Consider the following 5,823-nt stretch of genomic DNA (forward strand, 5'->3'; position numbering starts at 1 on the left):
ACCACCATAGTCTGTTTTTGGCCATGCTCGAAGACACCATTCTTTCTGTAACCTTAAGATGGTATATAAGCTTCTGCACCACATTGGAGGTGGGGTAATCATTCTGTGGTTTTCCCCCATGTGCACATTAATAAATTTGTATGCTTTCCCCCAATTAGTCTGCCTTTCGTGAGATGATTTTTCTTTTTCTTCTTTTTATATATTTTTTCTTAAAAATTATGGCCAGGTGCGGTGGTTCATGCCTGTAATCCCAGCACTTTGGGAGGCTGAGGCAGGCGGATCACCTGAGGTCAGGAGTTCGAGATCAGCCTGGCCAACATGGTGAAACCCCGTCTCTACTAAAAATACAAAAATTAGCCGGGTGTGGTGGCGTGCGCATGTAATCCCAGCTACTTGGGCTGAGGCAGGGGAATCGCTTGAACCCAGGAGGCGGAGGTTGCAGTGAGCTGAGATCGTGCCACTGCACTCCAGCCTGGGCAACAGAGTGAGACTCCATCTCAAACAAACAAACAAACAAACAAATGTATTATATATTTGCAAAAACAAGTGACTTGCTTTTTGGAATGAAAAACATCAGGGAAGAGTGCAAATGCAGTTCCCCACTGCCACAAATTGTTTACTTGAGTTTCCCACATTTGGGGAAATTGCAGGAGTCAGCACATCTGGAGTGCAAACAGGAAGCCTCGCCCTGGAAAAATCCCTTTTGTGATCATGATATCTCCCCTGCCAGGTAAGTATTGTGAGTTGGTTTTTCAGTGAAACTTCAGTGAGCAAAGGGGAAGTTTCCCATTGGCTCCTACACTTTTGGCACTGTGAACAGAATACCAAAGCTCCACTCTTCTGGAAGCCACAGTGAAGGGAACTCAGTACATGACAAGCCAGAAGAAGACTAAGAATTTCTCAGTCAGGCTTGCAGCCTCTCTTTCTGTGGAATTCTGTCAGGCAGATGGTAAAAATCACTGTTTGTCCCTTTTTCCTCTGCAAAGTCTAATGGGAGAAAATAATTTGTGTGACTAAATCTTGAGTATAGCCATTCTGGTGTACTTTTTGGTATGAATATTCATATTGTTTGATCTCTTTCCTCCCAGAAATAGTTTTTTCCTTTGTCTTTGTCTTTCTGTGTTGCTCTGTCATAAAGAGAGGTACCACAGAAGCCCATTATTCAAGCTGACCCTGCAGACTGGTCAGTTTTGTGGTTCTGATCAGACTGGCATATAAATTTTGCTGTGGGTCCCCAAAATATAAGCCCAGGGAAGTTCCCCTCTCATCTTGTTTTATGTCCTTGAGAGCTTGATGTGTGACCGAGTGGGAGCACTTTCTCTTAGTTTCTGCCATCTGAGGGGCTGTGATTTTCAGGCCATGTCAGGTCGCCAGTCTGAAAATGGCTGGGAACCCAAGACATGTAAGATTTTAAGCAACTAACTTTTTGTTCTGAATGTGTCAAGCTCTCAGTAGAGTTTGTCTTAATAATAAGTTCCATCCATAAGGGAATTTGTTGTTGTTGTTGTTGTTGAAACAGAGTCGCCCAGGCTGGAGTGCGATGGCTTGATCTTGGCTCACTACAACCTCTGCCTCCTGGGTTCAGGTGATTCTCCCACCTCAGCCTCCCAAGTAGCTGGGACTACAGGTGCGTGCGACCACCTGTATGGTGGTTTCACCATTTTGGCCAGGCTGGTCTTGAATTCCTGGCCTCAAGTGATCCACCCACCTCGGCCTCCCAAAGGGCTGGGATTACAGGCATGAGCCACCACGGCTGGCACATAAGGGATTTTTTTTGTTTCAACCCCTGTTGCCAAATTAATCCAGAGAAGATCCAATCCCAGGAGGGCCTACTGAGTGTCACAGATTAATGAGTCTGTGACTGCCAGCTCCCCGCCCCCCACAAATTTGTGGGTTACTGAAGGAACTGTATGCAGAAACACCATTCTTAACTGTCTGTGGCAACAAGAGTCTTTGTTATCTCAGCCTATTCCTGGGAGTGAATTTTTGGGTGGAAATCTTTAGGATTGCCTTTTATACTGCTCTCTATGAAACACTTCTTTTTCTAAACCTGGAAAATTACATCATGGGCTTTCCATGAAGAGACTATTGGATTGTGTCACTATTGGAATAAATGCAACATTGGCAATTCTAATCAGTGGCCAAAAAATGGATCCCTGAAATCAGAAAGACCCCTCAATTAAAAAAAAAAGATTATAGAGATTTCTCATTCTAAATAATTGCCTTATTTGTATTTATGAGAGTAAATTAAAAGAAAGACACATAATCATGTCATGGCTAGTCTTAGGAATTCTCTTGGCTGGGCTCGGTGGCTCACGCCTGTAATCCCACACTTTGGGAGGCGAAGGTGGGCGGATCACCTGAGGTCAGGAGTTTGAGACCAGCCTGGCCAACATGGTAAAACCCCATCTCTACTAAAAATACAAAAATTAGCTGGGCGTGGTGGCGCATGCCTGTAGTCCCAACTACTAGAGAGGCTGAGGCAGGAGAATCGCTTGAACCCAGGACCCGGAGGTTGCAGTGAGCCAAGTTTGCACCACTTACTCCAGCCTGGGCAACAGAGCAAGACTCTGTTTCAAAAAAAAGAAAAGTAAAGTAAAGAAATTATCTTGAAAAAAATTAAAGAACAAAAATTGACCTAAAATAGACTACTGCTCAGCATGCCACTTAGCAGAGGGGCCAGGCCTGCTCTCTCTTCCTTCCTGTCTACCTCTGACTGCCAGCAGGACCTGTCCCTCGCTGACACTGATACCCCATATCATTGCCCACCCCAAGGATGATGACCCCCAAAAAGGGAGGTGATGGAATTAAACCACTCCCAATTATTGGAAGATTTGGAATCTCACTGAAAATTAGTGTTGCTGGATTGCCAAATGTTTGGAAATCTGCCATCTTCACTGTATTAACCAGTAGTCAGACTTCAGCAGTAAACTTCCTATTCTAAACTATTGATTCTAACTAGAGGAGAGTACCTGTGCCAGATGAAAGATTTGACTTTCTTTGTCAGGACCACAAGCTAGCACGCAAAATTTCTGCCTTTCTAGATGTAGTGAATATTGCTGGCTTTGTGAGAGGAGTTGATTTCGGCCGTGGAAATGCTTTTTTATCTCAAATCAGTGCCTGTGATGGAATCTTCCCTCTATCACTTGCTTCCAAAGATGATGATATCATGCATGTTAAAGAAAGTATAGATCCTGTTTGAGATATAGAAGTAATACATGAGGCCGGGCGTGGTGGCTCACGCCTGTAATCCCAGCACTTTGGGAGGCTGAAGCAGGTGGGTTACCTGAGGTCAGGAGTTTGAGACCAGCCTGGCCAACATGATGAAACCCCGTTTCTACTAAAAACACAAAAATTAGCCGGGCGTGGTGGCAGGAGCCTTTAATCCCAGCTACTCGGGAGGCTGAGTTGGGAGAATCACTTGAACCTGGGAGGTGGAGGTTGCAGTGAGCCGAGATCATGCCACTGCACTCCAGCCTGGGCAACAGAGTGAGACTGTCTCTCAAAAAAAAACAAAAACAAAAACTAATACATGAAGGGCTTAAATATGAGGAAATAATTGGGCCCATTAAAGGTAAACTAGAAAAGGTGGCCTTTTTCTAGTTTAGTGAAAACTAGTGAAGGAGATAAAAAACTAAAACCTGAGGCCAGGCACGGTGGCTCACAGTTGTAATTCCAGCACTCTGAGTGGCGGAGGCGGGCGGATTGCTTGAGTCCAGGAGTTTGAGACCAACCTAGGCAACATAGCGCAACTCTGCCTCTACTGAAAAAAGAAATACAAAAAATTAGCCAGGTGTCAGGGCACACACTTGTAGTCCCAGCTACTTGGGGAGCTGAGATGGGAGAATCACCTGAGCCTGGGAACTCGAGGAACTGAGTCGAGATTGCACCATTGCACTCCAGCCTGGGCAATCAGAATGAGACCCTGTCTTCAAAGAAACAAAAGACCCTATATTAGTCAGGGTTCTCTTAGAGGGATAGAACTAATAGTATATATATATATATATATATATATATATATATACATAGTAGTTTATTAAGTATTAACTTACACAATCACAAGGTCCCACAATAGGCTGTCTGCAAGCTGAGGAGCAAGGAAAACCAGTCTGAGTCCCTAAACTGAAGAACTTGGAGTCTGATGTTTGAGGGCAGGAAGCATCCAGCACGGGAGAAAGATGTAGGGTGGGCTGGGTGTGGTGGTTCACGCCTGTAATCCCGGCACTTTGGGAGGCTGAGGCGGGTGGATCACTTGAGGTCAGGAGTTCGAGACCAGTCTGGCCAACATAATGAAACTCTGTCTCTACCAAAAATACAAAAATTAGCTGGGTGTGGTGGCACATGCCTGTAATCCCAGCTACTTGGGAGGCTGAGGCAGGAGAATCACCTGAACCCAGGAGATAAAGATTGTGAGCCGAGGTCATGCCACTGTATTCCAGCCTGGGCAACAGAGTGAGACTCCGTCTCAAAAAAAAAAAAAAAAGGAAAAGGAAGATGTAGGGTGGTAGGCTAGGCCCGTCTCGCCTCTTCATGTTTTTCTGCCTGCTTTATATTCTCTGGGGGCTGATTAGATGGTGCCCACCAGATTAAGGGTGGATCTGCCTTCCCCAGCCCACTGACTCAAATGTTAATCTCTTTTGGCAATGCCCACACAGACATACCCAGGATTAATACTTTGTATCCCTCAATCCAATCAAGCTGCCACTCAGTATTAACCATCACAAGCCCCAAACATGATATAATTTGCAGTCAAATCCTGGGTATAGATCAAAAGAAACATCATTGTTTCTATCATGATTGGGACAAAGAGATTGTATTTTTAAATATTTATTTTTTACTTCTAAACCAGTGGTGTACTTGATTAATCTTTATGAAAAAGTCTGCATTAGAAAGAAAAATGAATGTTTGATAAAAATAAAGAGTTGGTGGACAAGTGTGACTCTGGTGTATTGGTCATTACTTTGAGTGGGGCCTTGGAACACATGTTGCAAGAACTGAGTACTGAGAGAGACAGAGTATCTGAAAGTGAACATGACACAGAGTACTTTGCTAAAGATCATTAAGGCTGGTTTTGCAGTACTCCTGCTAGAACACTTTTTCACTGCAGGCCCAGATGAAGTACATACGTAGACCATCTGCAAAGAGATGGAGGCTCCTCAGGCTGTGGAACAGATTCATACAGATTTTGAAAAGGAATTCAGTATGGCTGACGTAATGAAATATGAAAATTTTAAAGAGGAAGTTTCTGAAAATGCAGTGAAGCCTGCTGCAAAGTACAGACAACAAAGCAGAAATTATACTGTGGAAAGTGGAGATGTTATTTTCTTTAAATTTAGTACACCTCAACAACCAAAGAAGAAACAAATTTTAGTTATTGCTTAGACAAATGTACAACTTCCAAAAGGCCTGTGACTTTTTAAAATTAAAATTTCTGGCTGGGCATGGTGGCTCACACCTGTATCCCCAGCACTTTGGGAGGCCGAGGCGGGTGGATCACGAGGTCAGGGGATTGAGACCATCCTGGCCAACATGGTGAAGCCCCGTCTCTACTAAAAATACAAAAATTAGCTGGGTGTGGTGGCACGTGCCTGTAATCCCAGCTACTCGGGAGGCTGAGCAGGAGAATCGCTTGAACCTGGGAGGCAGAGGTTGTAGTGTGCCGAGATCGCACCACTGCACTCCAGCCTGGCGACAGAGCGAGACTCCGTCTAAAAAAAAAAAAAAGAAAAAAAAATTCTGAAAACTGAAGGGACAAATAACGTTGGGGAGATGGGAACCTTCTACAAACAAGTTATTTTAATTTTTAATTTTTGAAACAGGGTC

At 44.2% G+C, this 5,823-nt stretch overlaps 1 non-coding gene and 1 pseudogene across 1 annotated transcript; one reads left to right on the forward strand and one right to left on the reverse strand.

Annotated features, from left to right (window-relative positions):
- Positions 1-574: 574 nt before the first annotated feature.
- LOC112436844 (U1 spliceosomal RNA) lies at positions 575-738 on the reverse strand. The gene has a single exon (XR_003025526.2). It is a non-coding gene; the product is annotated as a U1 spliceosomal RNA (small nuclear RNA).
- A 3,338-nt stretch (positions 739-4,076) lies between these two features.
- On the forward strand, positions 4,077-5,382 carry LOC100975817 (obg-like ATPase 1; annotated as a pseudogene).
- The last annotated feature ends 441 nt before the right edge of the window (positions 5,383-5,823 follow it).

This window comes from Pan paniscus, chromosome 10 (genome assembly GCF_029289425.2).
Source record: "Pan paniscus chromosome 10, NHGRI_mPanPan1-v2.0_pri, whole genome shotgun sequence".
Lineage (NCBI taxonomy): Eukaryota > Metazoa > Chordata > Mammalia > Primates > Hominidae > Pan > Pan paniscus.